This window comes from Benincasa hispida, chromosome 5 (genome assembly GCF_027475165.1).
Source record: "Benincasa hispida cultivar pf3 chromosome 5, pf3_genome.v1.1, whole genome shotgun sequence".
NCBI lineage: Eukaryota > Viridiplantae > Streptophyta > Magnoliopsida > Cucurbitales > Cucurbitaceae > Benincasa > Benincasa hispida.
The window spans coordinates 53425109-53440737 of NC_143482.1; positions in this window are offsets into that span (position 1 = coordinate 53425109).

Here is a 15629-nt window from a genome sequence, read left to right on the forward strand (position 1 = left end):
GCGTGGGAGTTCTGTTGAACTCGGCAGAGCCCCTTGCAGCCTGTTCTTTAACTCATTTGCAATCTGGCCTATCTGTAATTCTAGATTGCGGATGGACGTAGCCTGACTTTGAAGCACAGTTTCGTTTTTCTCTATATAGTGATTCAATAGGCTTTCCAAGGAGGATGATTGCGACGGTTGCGAACTACTGGCTTGATTGCTTGTTTGACCGTTATTTCGCGGGAATAATCCTGGTGGCCCTTTTTTCTGCCCCACAGATTGGAAATTCTACTGCTGATTCTTCCATGCAAAATTGGGGTGGTTTCTCCACCCGGGGTTGTAGGTATTCGAAAAGGGATTATTTTTTACAAAGTAAACGAACTGTGGATTCTATGGCCATTCTTCCATTGCGTGCCCATCATCGTAAGTCACACACCTTACGGTGTTTTGACTAATTGCGTTGACTTGCCCATTTTGTGGTGTTGGGCTGCTGATCGCAATTCCCTAAATTAAGTTCATCATTGCGGTCATCTGATTCTGTAGTGAAGCAATGGCACCATTACTTGCGTCGTTATCCTTAATTCTCAGTCTCTGATCTTTCTCTCTCCAATCCTCGTGGTTTTTAGAGATGCGATCCAAGATATTCTTAGCCTCATCATACGTTTTGTCAAGCAGACCACCAGCGGCTACTGCATTGGCAGCGATCTGCGAAGCGTGATTTAAACCATGATAAAAGATTTCCATCTGAAGGCAGTCTGGCAATCCATTGTGTGAACAGTTGATGCGTTGTTTTATGTAATGGAAATACAGATGATATGCATTAATGGATTGCGTTGTGCACTCAAGTTTCCCCAGCAGAATTCAAGTGTAAATTCCCCTGAGTTTCTTGGTAAGTCTAGGGTCGAACACAGGGACTTGTGAAAATAGTTGCGTAGATATTTTTATGAAAACTTTGTGGTAACCAAGTAAATAAATAAGTGTTGGGTGTGTTGTTGCATTGATGAAAAAGAAGTAAGTAAAGGCAACGGATTTGAGAAAGATTGTTGCGTTGGTAGATGCAATGAGTATGTGATCAACGGGTTGAGAAGATCTTTAACTAACGTTACTCGAGAATGCGTCAGACTATGCGATCATGTTACAACCATGAACAGCAAGTCATTTCCCAATGTAAATGCGATGCTCCTAAGTCTAGGATGCATGTGTTGAATGCAAAATGTCCATAGAGCTTATCCCTAAGTCTCTACGTTTGTCCTATGCGTTGATGCAAAATGTATGAAAGCAAGGTGACCGCATACAATCATATCTTATCGCTAAGATGCATATAATGCATTAATAACCAATAGTGCTCATTCCTAAGTGCCTATCTTTCGTTTATGCGTTCTAATCTGGTTCTTCCAAACCTAGATTCTGACCTGACCTTCCCAAGTCTAGATACTGTCCTTAGACTACCCTCCCGAGTATCTCTAATAGACGAATGAAGTATTCATAAACAAGAAAATCGCAAGAATGAAGATTCCCTCGTTATGCTAGCTAATTGGTTCTCAAACCATTCAACTAATTTAGCTACTCATGCGTGAACAATAGAGAGTGAACAGATATAAAGAAAGAAATTCCATTCTTATAAATAAGTTGAATACAAAATGACAGTGGAAAGTAAAGGTAGAGAGCCTAGTAGCAATTCCTTGCTAACCGAGGGTTTTTACACTGAATCTCTATGCTGATCTAATGATGTTCCCGCTTCCACAGGCGTCGGCCCTCTCTCTGTCTTGGAGCTTCCGGTGCTTTCCCAAGCTTACCAGAATGATCTACTGGCACACTTTCTTCCTCGCGTCCGCCTTAAAATGAAAGAAAACTATGGACAGAGGCGTGAAATTGTCAAGTGGTGAATTAATCGACTGCTTAACCCCTTCTCTGAAGAATGCACTTGGTATTTATAGAGCTTCCATAGTGAAAGGCAGCCTCTCTCTCTTGATTGTACAGATAGGACAACTTTAATTCCTGATTGACGCGCCAAATAATTATCACCGATAAAACTATATGTACTTCGTGACCGTTATCAACTGTCAACTTAATTTGGATCTGACTGTCATTAGCTTTCTGTCCCATCGCTCTTAATTATCCTTTCACCTGGATGCGCCCACCTTGTTGCGCTAACCAAGTTGCGGCGATTCTTCTTGAGCGAATGTTTACGAGCAAGATCAACGCAAAGCCTTGCGATAAAGTTGCGCTCGACCAATGAATTCCTATGATCGCAATCTTTGCATTGCGTTAACGCATATTCTGCACAAAAATATAAAGATAAACTATTCTAATGCGTTGGACACATGCGACCGCAATATTATAGATTTTATGCTTAATGGATGGAATTTAAGATATTTCATCAACGCAATCCAACATTGTTTAAGAACTTAGCACTATGATAACGTGCATTTCTGCCCGTTATCAACAGTCCTGGACCAACCTCTTAAACCTCGCCCAGGTATCACTAAGCGATTCGTCCATGTCTTGTTCAAAATTGGTGATTAGTTTCCTTCGTCTAGCATTCTCAGTAGATGGAAAATATTTCTTCATGAACTTCTCTACGACCTATTCCCATGTTTCCATTTTCTTGCCTGATCACAAAGAGAAAATGGAAACAAAGTTAGTCGAACTTCTTCGGCCGAGATGTTTGGGAACACAAAAGTATTGAAAATTTCTATAAAGGTACGGAGGTGGGCGTGTGGGTCCTCGCCATGCCGGCTTCTGAATTGTCTTGCAGTCTGGATCATCTGCAGCATCATCGGCTTCATTTCGAATCGGCTTCCATGGGCAGGCCTCATGATTCCTGGAGAGAAATCATAGAGGTTTGGTAATGCATAGTCCCTAATGGGTCCATTGCGATTGTTAGCCAGGAGGATTGGATTCGCCATGACGTTGTTTTCGTTTGGTGGTCCGTTTCCAGGCTGCTCCGCCATATATTCTTTGTCTGAATGTTGTTGTTGGCGGTCTCTTAATCTTCGTCTAAATGTCTTCTCAATCTCCAAGTTGTAATTCACCAGAGATTGAGAGTCTGCAAAGAAATCATAAAATTATCGTTAGCACACTATTTTTCCGAAGTTCCCAACAACGACACCAAAAACTTGATGCGTTATTTTATGAGGTGGAATTATGGATGATATGTGATGATGAAGATGCATTGAGCACTCAAGTTTTCTCAGTGGAATCCAAGTGTAAACCCCACTGTATTTCCTGGTAAGTCCAGGGTCGAACTCAGGGACTTGGGAAAACAATATGCGGTGGTAATTTTCAGGAAAACTTTACGGTAATTGGTAACTCAAATAATTGTTGGTTTGTTTGTTGCAGTAATGAAAATAAATAAATGCAGTAGAGTTCGAAAAGAGTTGACAAATGGAAGATGCAATGAGTATGCGGTGAACGGGTTGAGAAGGGTTTCGGCTAGCACTCCCTAGGATGCGTTCATGCTATGCGATCATGTAACACATACAATAGTGAACTATCTCTCGATGCGAATGCTACGGCTTCTAATGTTAGAACGCATGCGATATATGCGATAATTCTATAGGACCTACACATAAGCCTCTATTCTTATTTATGCGATGACGAAATGACACACACACAAATAAGGCGACCACATAATATCATACCTATCTCTAGGGTGCATGCGATGTAGGTTGGCAAACAGAGCTTATCTCTAAGTCCCTATCTCTTGTTTATGCAGCTCTAATCTTGCTCTCTCGAGTCTAGATTCTAACCTAGTTCTCTCGAGTCTTAGCTTCTTTCTTTAGACTCTCTCTTGAGTAGCTCTAAAGGGATGTTTGGCACAACATAACACAAGATAATCGCAAGCAATGAACATCCTAGGTCATGTTAGCTTAGTTCTTCTCAACCCATTCGACAAGTTTAGCCACTCATGCGTGCTAAGAGAGTGAACAGATGTAGAATAAGAACTTCCATTGTATAAATATAAATATGAAGTACAAAATAATAATGCAAGAAGAGAATAAAGAGCCTGGTAGCAATCTCTTGCTACCCAGGCTTTTACACTGTCTTTTCTACTCGTGTTCAAAAGATAATCTCGCTTTCGCGAGAGTCGGCCCACTCTCTGCTTCTATGTGTCCGGGTTCTCTCTCAAATTGCCCTGAGCAATCTTCCATCATCTCTACTCTTCTCTTGCTCTGCCTTCTTCAAGATAAACGAAAAACTATGAACATAGACGTGCGGAGCTAACTGAACCAAACCCTTTTTCTGAAGAATGCCTTTGGTATCTAGAGAGCTTCGGGGTGAAGGGTGGCTTCCCTCTTATGATTGCACAGATGGGATCGTTAGCGACTATCAACTTAATTCGGATTTAATTCCCTGACTGATGCGCCGAATATTTTTCACCGAAAAGCTGAATGTACTTGTTATCGTTAGCGACTATCAACTTAATTCGGATTTGACCGTTATCAGCTTTCTATCCCATCGTGATTAATTATGCCTTTCATCCAAATGCGCCCATCAAATTGTGTCGACTTTATGCGGCAATCCTTCTTGAGCAAATGTTTGCATACACAATCACCGCAAAGCCTTGCGGTAATGCTATGCTCGATCAATAATTTCTTGTGATTGCTCTTTTCGCCTTGCGTCAACGTATATTCTGCATAAAAATAAAAAAATAAATTATTTCTATGCGATTAACATATGTGACCGCAATGTTCTAAAGTTAATGCTTTTGGATGCAATCTAACTTATTTTATCAATACAAGCCAACATTTTTTAAGAACTTAGCACTATGATAATGTGCATTTCTGCCCGTTATCACATACATCAAACTCCCAACTGCAAAAGCATATGGAATTCTGTTCATCTTCTCAACCTCTTGAGGTGTCTTAGAACATTGTTCCTTTGACAAATGAATTCCATGCCTGAAAATTAACAAACCTTTCTTGGAATTTTGCATGTTATACCTTGACAACATCTTGTCAATATAAGATGCCTGAGACAGTGCCAATATTTTATTCTTTTGGTCTCGAAAGATCTGTATTCCTAGAACATACTAAGCATCACCTAAATCTTTCATTTGGAGCTGTGTTGCTAACCATCTCTTTATATCAACAAGAAAACTTGTCTCATTCCCAATGAGCAAGGTATCATCATCGTATAGAACTAAGAATCCTATAATTTTGTTGACTATCTTCTTGTATACACAAGGTTCATCAATGTTCTATTCAAAGCCATAAGATTTGATCGCAGTGTCAAATCTTATGTTCTAGGATCTGGAAGCTTGTTTCAATCCATAAATGGATCGATTAAGCTTACAGGCTTTTTGTTCTTGTCCTTTTTCGATGAACCCCTCTGGTTGAGACATAAAAATACATTCATCAAGATAGCCATTCAGAAAAGCTGTCTTGACATCCAATTTCCATATTTCATAGTCATAATATGTGGCAATGGCAAGAAGTATTGTTATTGATTTAATCATGGCAACAGGAGAAAAAGTTTCTTCATAATCAACTCTTTCTCTTTGGGTAAAACCCTTTGCCACGAGCCTGGCTTTATAGATCTGTACCTTGCCAGTTTGGTCTCGTTTTCTCTTGTAGATCCACATACAACCTATAGGTGTAACACCTTGTTTTTATCTACAAGTTCCAGACTGAGTTGAAGTACATAGACTCTATTTCATCGTCCATGGCTCTTGTCCATTCTTTCCTGTTGAATCTTCTATTGCCTTCTTATAGGTTAATGGATTCTCTAAACCATCATCTTGTATGATGTCTCGAGTTTCTGTTAAACCCATGTAGCATTCAGGTTGTTGAATAACCCTCCCACTACGAAGAGGGATTCCCAACTCTTGAGATGGATGTGACGGGACACAACCATTGTTGATGGTCTAGTTTGATCAACAACTCTTGTTGACCTTTCTGTAGTATCTTTAGACAGTTCTTGCAATATTAGTTTACTGCAAGGTAGATGATTTTTAATATGATCCTCTTCTAAGAATGTTGCATTTGTCGATACAAACACTTTATCTTCTTGGGGATCATAAAAGTATCCTCCTTTTGTTTCCATAGGATATCCTACAAATAGACATAATTTCAAACGTGTTTCCAATTTCTTAGGATTTTGTACCAACACGTGTGCTGAACAACCCTAGATACGAAAATGACGTAAACTTGCTTTGCGTTCTTTCCACAATTCATATGGTGTTTCTGAAACACTTTTGGACGGAACAAAATTCAGAATATAAACTGCAGTCTTTACTGCATATCCTTAAAAGGATTGAGGTAATGTAGCATAACTCATCATAGACCGAACCATGTCTAAAAAGGTTCGATTTCTCCTTTCTACAACACCGTTTTGTTGTGGTGTTCTAGGTGCTATGAGTTGGGATTGAATTCCATGATCTACTAGATAGTTCTGGAATTGCAAATCTATATACTCACCACCTCGACCAGAACGAAGTGTTTCAATTATTTTACTTAACTGATTTTCAGTCTCAGCCTTAAATTTTTTGAACTTTTCAAGAGTTTCAGACTTGTGAGTGATTAAGTAAATATAGCCATATCGAGAGTAATCGTCAATAAAATTGACGAAGTATTGATATCCTCCTCGAGCTTTAACATTCATCGGACCACAAAGTTCTGAATGTATTAGTTCAAGAGGTTCTTTGGCATGAAGACCTTTGTCAGAAAAATATCTTTTCATCATTTTCCCTCAAGATAAGATTCACATGGAGGTAGGGAACTGTCTTTTAACCGATTTAGATGACTGTTTTTTACCAATCTCTCAATCTTGTTGAGATTAATGTGACCAAGCCTGAGGTGCCAAAGATAGGCATTAGGGAGAATTTTTCCGCTTTTTATTATGAGTTTCAACCGTTTTAAACATCTCTATATTTAAAATAGCTTTTGCTTCAATTGGTTGTAATATGTATAAGTTATTTGCAAGTCTAGCATAAAAAATATGAACACCTCTTGAATAAACAAACACTTCATTACAATCAAAAGATACACTGTACATATTTTCTAAAAGACAGGAAATGGAGATCAGATTTCTTTTCATCTTAGGTACAAAGAACACATTCTTGAGCAAGATAAAAGAATCTCCAAAAAACAACTTCACATTGCTTCAGCTGAAATGACTTCACCTGTGCCTACCTTGAAAGTCATCTCGTATTCAGAAAGTCTTCTCCAAGAACTATAGAAAAGTACAAACAGGATTAGTGGCACCTGAATCTAATATCCAGGTAAGGTGAGAATTTTCCACTATACATGTTTCATCAACTAGTAAATCATATTTACCTTGTTTATTCTTTTCTGCTTTCTTTTTAGCCAGATATTTTGGGTAGTTACGCTTCCAATTCCTAACCTGTTCACAATGGAAACATTTTCCCTTGGGAGTTTTGTTTTTGTTTTTCTTCGCAGAGGTTTTCTTTTTTCCTTTTCCTTTCTTCTTCATTTGAACGGTTTTATCCTTAGAAGAAGAAGGACCATCTTTCTTATCATCAATGAGTTTCATACTAGATGTGGACCCTTTGTAAAACTTTTTTGGTTTGGAAATAACATTTATTTCCTTTTCCTTGAGTTTCATCATAGTTTGAAAAGTTTGCAATTCATTCAATAGCGTTGTTAAGTTATAAGTGATTTTGTTCATAACAGCATTTGTCTTGAATGGCAGATAGCAATCAGGAAGAGATTCGAGTATCATGCTCACTTGACTTGTCTCGTCTATCATAGCCCCGTGAGCCTCCGCGATGTTAAAATCAACCATCATGTCGAGAACGTGTTCTCTTACATTGGTCCTATCTTTCATACGTGTCACATACACATATTTGATGGCTTCATGTCTAACAAAAGATGACAGTTGCCTGAACATCTCCTGTAATGATGCCATGATCTCAAGAGCTGTGGACATGACCTCATGTTTTTTGTTGGGTACATTAGATATACTCACCAAGATATAGGCCCGGGCTTTTTCATTTGCCTTCACCCACCTTCATAGACATTTCGAAAATTTCAGGTAGCTGTTGGATTGAGAACTGGAGGATGCTCCTCTGTTAACATAAACCTCAAATCGTCTACTACTAATATTGTATTGATATTTGACTTCCAATTCGAGTAACCCTCTCCGTTAAATTTGTTAGAGGTAAGCAATTGTATGATTGAGGTCGAAATTGCTGAAACATTTTAAACAAACTCTATTAAATATGCATCTAAATCCATTTTAGCAAAACTAATAAAGTACCCAATAAATCTTTATTTATTTGCAACGATACTTAAGTGATTTAGAACAAGTGCTACGTGGGGCAGTCAAGAATTCCTTCACAGAAGCAAGACAGTTCTTGACCAAATACTATTATCTAGAATAACTCGTATTCCAATAGTTCTTTTTAGTTATCGTTTTCGGTTAAGATCTTTACTAACATTTAGTAATTCTTGTAAATGTGACCCGCTATTTTCAGATCTTATAGGATGGTATGAATATGCCTCCGAGATAGAAGGCAATATCCAAGACAGAACTATAAGACCCTATTCATTTTACTGAAGCCTGGTTTGTTCCGAATCCTATGTTACAACCCTCCGTTGGGATCGCCATGGTTAACGACTAGCTAGTGTCGCATAAAAACGACAGCAAGCGCAACATAGGAATCTCACGTTCAAACTAATGGAGGAGACCGTAGGACAATGTTGACACATTTCCTTCACCCATTTACTATGAACCACTTCCCTCATTCACCTTGTTATTGATCCATGAAAACACTTTCTGTATGGAGTAATCGAGGTAAAATTGACAAGAAGCCGAGCATGGATCTCACGATGTGAATTCTTGAGGACGTGAGAGCTAATAACTATATACCAAATATATTGTTAATCTCCCACTGAAGTATTCTAAATGATTGGGTAATTTACTTAGGCATGATGACTAATTTCATACAACTAAGTCTAAGTAGTTTATCCAAATATAACTATTATAATTGGATTCAACTTACAATGTCTTGGTGATAAACCAGTTTATTACCTCACTTCGCTCACACAAGCTCATAAAATTAGTTAACTACTCTCAATAGTTCGGTCATAATCCTCAGATAGGAGGTGTTCCTAAACTGTTAACTTAAGTACCTGCAACCTTAAACAGGTTTATCCGATATGAGTTTGTAATCGTATTTTATAAGGTAACAATCTATTTTAACGTTTAAAATTAGTTGTTAACCTAAGTAAGCATGCAACTATTCTTTGTTAAGGATTTTATGTTGGGAATGTTCTAGAACTCGCAGTTCGTGTTAAACATTCTATTTTATCAATAAATTGTTGATTTTGCATCTTATTATGAAAATCCAATAAACGCATTATTGGCTATAGTCTGAATGCTGTAACTTTATGTAATGACATAAACAGGATCAAGTTGATAGTATATAGCCTAAATGGTCTAATAAGTATATGGATGAAATTGGGTATCTCATCCTGGTAACACTATTGGATGTGTGATGCATTGTGAATATGATGAAATATTGGTGTATAATGCGATGATGGTGTATGCGTTGTGTGATGGAACACGAGACATACGCAACGGAAAAGGGACCCAATTATACTCTAATTGCTTTTAATTAAAAGGAAATTAGCATGCAATTGAAGGAAAAAATAGTAAATTAAAAAATCATCTTTGAAGCTCTAAAAATGCTTTTATTCGCTGAATCTCGACCCAAACTCTTCTGGACCACCACTAGAGATAACTTACTATCCTCTGGACTCAGAACTGGGTTGTGGGACCCGATGGATGAAGAACTCGAGAGAGATAAAGAGATGGAAAAGAAGATGGAAATTTGGGTTAGGTTTGGGGTTTTTTTTTCTTCAGCCCAATTTTAGAAACCTATTTTGGCAAAAATGGCAAAAAGTTTTTAATCCAAATTCAGAAGCTCATATTTATAGAAAAAGGCCATGCAAAATTGCATGAAACAACTTCATAAAAATCCAACACCTAGAATCCACTATCTAAGTGGGCTTAATGTCTCCACTACAAGCCAACCTAGCCCACTATTTTGTTAGTGGAATTATCCAAGAAAAGTTTGGATTTTCCCACTAACTTTAGTCAAAGGGCAAAATGGTCATTTTGTCAAAGTCAAACTTTGACTATGATTTTTTTGTGTTGACTAATTTTGATCTTCTGAGCATGAATCTGCATTCATTTTCTCGAAATTCAAATCACATTTGAATATAAGGCCGGTCAAAATTTGACCTTTCAAAGTCAAAAGTCAACTCTTTGACTTTTTACATCTTTGACCATTTCCATTATTTTCGAGCTTTCGAATATGAACGTATTCATATTCTTGATATTTAAATCACATTTAAATATTAAAGATGTATCTCTAAACTGAAAAACTGACCACTATATCACATATACTTGTCGGTTTCTCTCTCTTCACCTAATTCGAACAATTCGAATTATTCTATCATACTGCTCTAAGTTTATTCCATATAAGCTAGTAGGGGAACCTAATGGACCTATAGATCATGGGCTCCAATGATCCGAGATTAGTTGGCTAAACTCTTTAGACGGAGCTAATCAACATTCATTAACTCACGGGTCATTCCACTATAGTCCCGTAGTTGCACTCCCCTCACTATAGATATATTTGTGTCCATTTGATATAACCATGATTAGTAAGCTAATCCTTCACAGGTTGTTCATAATCTCGGTTGGGTGATAAAAACCATTTGACCCCCAAGACTACATCTTATTCCTTAAGTTCCACTGATCCTCTAATGAACAATTGGTTTAAGGTCGAACCTATAAACCGAACCCCTCTCGGGCCAAGGAGAGGGTAGGGCCCCTTGTTCAAGACCTGGATTCAGTACTAAAGAGAACAACCTATCTACCATCCCTATAACGGGTAGGAGTGAATTCCGTCTTGCACCCTATGTTCCCAGCTATCCACCTGATCTTACCCCTGAAATGGGAGGCTTATTGGGCTAGATATAATGAGCTGCCCTCACCTATGCAGATCTAAGGATAATTCCGAGTGAACAGGAGTTCATAGTTAGCTGAGGATTAAGATTAAGTTACCTAGGTCATCAATGAACGAAATAGTCAGTTTTATACAGAAAATGACGTTTAGAACGTAAAAAGTGACTATTTCATGGTTCAGTCTTATGTAAACTCTTTACATAGGATGCCCCCACTTTCATTTCTCCACATGAACGATTTAGGATCACATCGTTTGTGCTAACTACAAAATGGGCCACATCCATAGTGTCCCTAGAATAAGGCGCCCAACCTTATTCATATACTATAGACCATTTTGGCTATATATTTCAACTTGATCCACATTTTATGTCACTACATAAAGTTCAAACTACATTAAATAGCCTCAGGACCTTAGTTTATTGGATTCAAGATTACAATTTCAATAACAATTTTATCGAAAAACAAAATAGAATATGTTTATTAATTTACAAACTACGAGTTTTAGGACATAGAATCCAACATTGTGCATGCAAGTTTTCCTAGCAAAATCCAAGTATAAATTCTACTAGGTTGCCTGGTAAGCCCAGGGTTGAACACAGGGACTATGGAGACAGTATGCGTCGATGATCTTAGATTTCTTTGCAGTGACAAATAAAACAATGCGTTGGTTGGCATGTTTGTTTAATGTATAGATTCTATGCGGCGGAATTGAGAAAAGAGTCAACAACAACGAAAGTTACAATGAGTATGCGAGGGGAACGGGTTGAGAAGGTATGTAGCTAGTGCTTCCTGAGATAGCGTTCAAGCTATGCGATCATGCTACACACAAGCAAAAACAATTCATCTTCCAATGCAAATGCTATAGCTCCTAATTTTAGGACGCATGCTATATATGCGATGATGTCTATAGGACTTATTCCTAAGTCTCTATTCCTCGTCTATGTGATGATGAATGATGCACATAGATACAAGGTGACCGCATACCATCATATCCTATCTCTAGGGTGTATGCAATGCGTTAATAGCAAACAAAACTTATTCCTAAGTTTCTATCTCTTGATTATGCGGTTCTAATCTGACTCTCCCGAGCCTAGATTCTAATATGACTTTTCCAAGCCTAGATTCTATCCTTATACCACCCTCTTGAGCATCTCTAAAGGACGAATGATGCATACATAATACTAGATGATCGCGTAAAGTGAAAATCTCAGGTTATGCTAGCTAAGTGCTTCTCAACCCATTCGATAGTTTAGTTACTCATGCGTAATGTAAAGAGAGTGAACAGATGTAGAGATACAAATTCCATTTTATAAACAAGATCAGAATACAAAATGACAATGGAAAATAAGGATAGAGAGCTTGGTAGCAATGTCTTGCATCCCAAGCCTTTTACACTGAGTTTTCTCTATTCTGCCCAAAAGAAGTTCTTGCTTCCGCAAGAGTCGGTCCTCTCTCTATTATCAATGCTTCCCAGCACTCTTCCGAGTTAACCAGGATGAACTTTCAGTGTCTTCTCTCTTCACTCACCTCCGCCTTCTAAGTGTATAAAATTACAGACTACGGCTATCTGAGTAAATGGTGAAGAAGACTGTAAATTTTGAATAGCGGAACACCTTTAATGAAGGTGGCCTTAGGTATTTATAGAGCTTCAAGGTGAAGAGCTTTTTTGTCAAATGATTGCACTGATGGGATTTCATTAATTCTCTGTCTGATGTGCTGATTAATTGTCAATGAAAAGTTCAGTGTACTTGCTACAGTGTGTCGTTAACGGCTTGTCAACTTAATTCGGATTCGACCGCCATCAGCTTTCTATCCCATCGTGATTTATTAAGCTTCCACCTTGATGCACCGTCTCTATGTGGCCACCTTCTTAGGTAGATCTTCAGGAATGCATACGATCGCATAGCCTTACGGTCACAATCTTTTAATGCGCTCAGATGCTGAATTCCTTGGATCGCAATTCTGCCTTGTGTCGACGCATTTTCCTGCACAAAATACGTAAATTAGCTATTTTAATGCGATGGACGCATGCGATCACAATGTTCTCAACTTAATGCTTTTGGACACGATTTTACAAAGTCAAGGAAAGATACAACCCTCAAATTTGCTCTGTCGCCTGCATTATTTGTGATCTTATTTCTTCGATTGCGGTGGCTGAATAAACTAGTCACATCTTTTGGTTATCGTGTGGCTCCCCCGCTATCATTCACCACGATCGTTGCAAAAAAAAAAAAAAAACATTGAGAGGGTAAAAAATATATAAGACAGAGTTAACAATTTTTTTTTTCTTTTTCTTTTTGTAGATGCAAGAAGTAAAAAAATATAAATAAATGATAACAGAGATAAAAGAAGGATAGTGTGAGTTCATGAATCAATGATAGGAAAAAGATACTCCAAAAGAATTGCGCCCCGATGAGTTTCTATCGCATAACAATGTAGGGACCACTCGATTTTTCTTCATTAAGGATTTCTCAGGTCTACGGAGGTATTTTCCCGATGAAAGTCACCTCTGCGATATATCTTGACTCTTTGCCCGTTGACCTTGAATGCGCGGGTCCCCTCTTCATTAGTCAATTCGACCGCACCATGCGGGAATACTTCTTTGATTATAAAGGGTCCTGACCAGCGTGACTTTAATTTACCGGGAAAGAGTTGTAGCTGCGATTGAATAATAAGACCTTTTGTCTGACGTGGAGATTCTTCTTGCATACTTATTTGTCATGCCAACGTTTTGTGCGCTCTTTGTAAATTTTGGCATTCTCATATGCTTGCATTCTCCATTCATCGAGCCCGACCAACTGCGACCTTTAAGTCGAAATTAAGCTTTTTCATTGCCCCACATTGCTTTATGCTCCAGCTCAAGTGGTAATGACATGCCTTTTCGAACGCCAACGCATAAGGGGATATGCCTATAGGTGTTTTATAAGCGGTCCTGTATGCCCATAAGGCATCGTCCAACTTCATTTCCCAATCTTTTCGTGAAGGTTTTAGCACCTTCTCTAATATCAGCTTGATTTCCCTGTTGGACACTTTAGCTTGACCATTTGTTTGTGGATGGTATGCGGTGGCCACTTTATGGAGGATATTATATTTGAGCAGCAAATTGTTGATGATGTGATTAACAAAGTGAGAGCCTTCATCACTTATTATAGCACGTGGAGTGCCAAAACTAGTGAAAATATTTTTCTTTAAGAACTTGGAGACTACCACCGCATCACTTGCGACGCACGATACCGCTTCTACGCATTTGGAAACGTAGTCGACGCCCAATAAAATGTATTTGTGACCATTTTATGGTGGAAATGGTCCCATGAAGTCTATGCCCCAGACGTCGAATAATTCCAATTCTAAGATGATGTTCATGGGCATTACATGCTTCCATGAAATGTTTCCTGTGTGTTGGCACCGGTCGCATTTCATTACATAGTCTCTTGCATCCTTAAATAAAGTTGGCAAAAAATATCCACTTTGTAGCACCTTTGCTGTTGCGCGTTAGCCTCCAAAGTGTCCTTCATATGACGAGTCATGGCATTGTGATAGTACGCGTTGGTGAGCATTGTCTGGTACTCATAGGTGCAAAATCTGGTCTGATCCCCTCTTATAAAGATTTGGCTCATCCCAATAATATGATCAACATTCATATCTGAGCCGCCTCTTCTGGTGGGTTGTGTAATCCTCAGGGAATTATTCGCAAAACAGAAAATTGACCACGTCCGCATACCATGGTAATTCTTCAGTTTTAAATAGCTGCTCGTCTGGGAAAGTTGCGTTCACCTTTGACTGGTTGTGATCGATTTCTGAATTTTCTAATCTTGACAAATGGTCTGCAACCTGGTTCTCCGTCCCCTTGCGATCAATGATTTTCGTGTTGAATTCTTGGAGGAGGAGAACCCATCAAATCAATCTCGGCTTCGAATCTTTCTTTGTCATTTAATACTTGATTGCCGAGTGGTTAGTGTGAACAATCACTTTGGATCCCAGCAAGTAAGCTCTAAATTTTTCCAACGCAAATATCACCACAAGCAATTCTTTTTCTGTAGTAGTGTAATTTGTTTGAGCAGGGTTCAGGGTTTTACTCACATATGCGATGGGGTGTAGTATTGTTTTTTTCTTTTGCGCCAGCACCGCCCTAATTGCATAATCGTTTGCGTCGCACATTAGTTCAAAGGGTTGTGTCCAGTCTGGTGAGATCAACACAGGTGCGATTATTAATGCATTCTTTAGTATCTTGAATGCATTGAGACATTGGTCATTAAAGTCAAACGCTCTTTCTGCCTCCAGCAACGCACTCAATGGTGGTGCAATTTTTGAAAAGTCTTTCACAAAACGCCGATAAAAGCCAGCATGTTCTAAGAAGCTTCTGGTAGCCTTCACATTTGCTGGAGGTCGGAGCTTTTCAATCGTCTCAATCTTCACCTTGTCCACCGCCAGCCCATCTTTGGAGACTTTGTGCCTGAGCACAATACCTTCCTTCACCATGAAGTGGCATTTCTCCCAGTTTAGCATAAGGTTCGTCTCTTCACATCTCTTCAGTATCTTCTTTAGATTTTTGAGACAGACTTTGTATGTTTGCCCATACACCAAGAAGTCGTCCATGAAAATTTCTACTATATCTTCAAGATACTCAGAAAAGATGGCCATCATACACTTCTGGAAAGTGCTTGGCACATTGCATCCAAACGGCATGCGTCAAATCGCAAATGTTCCAT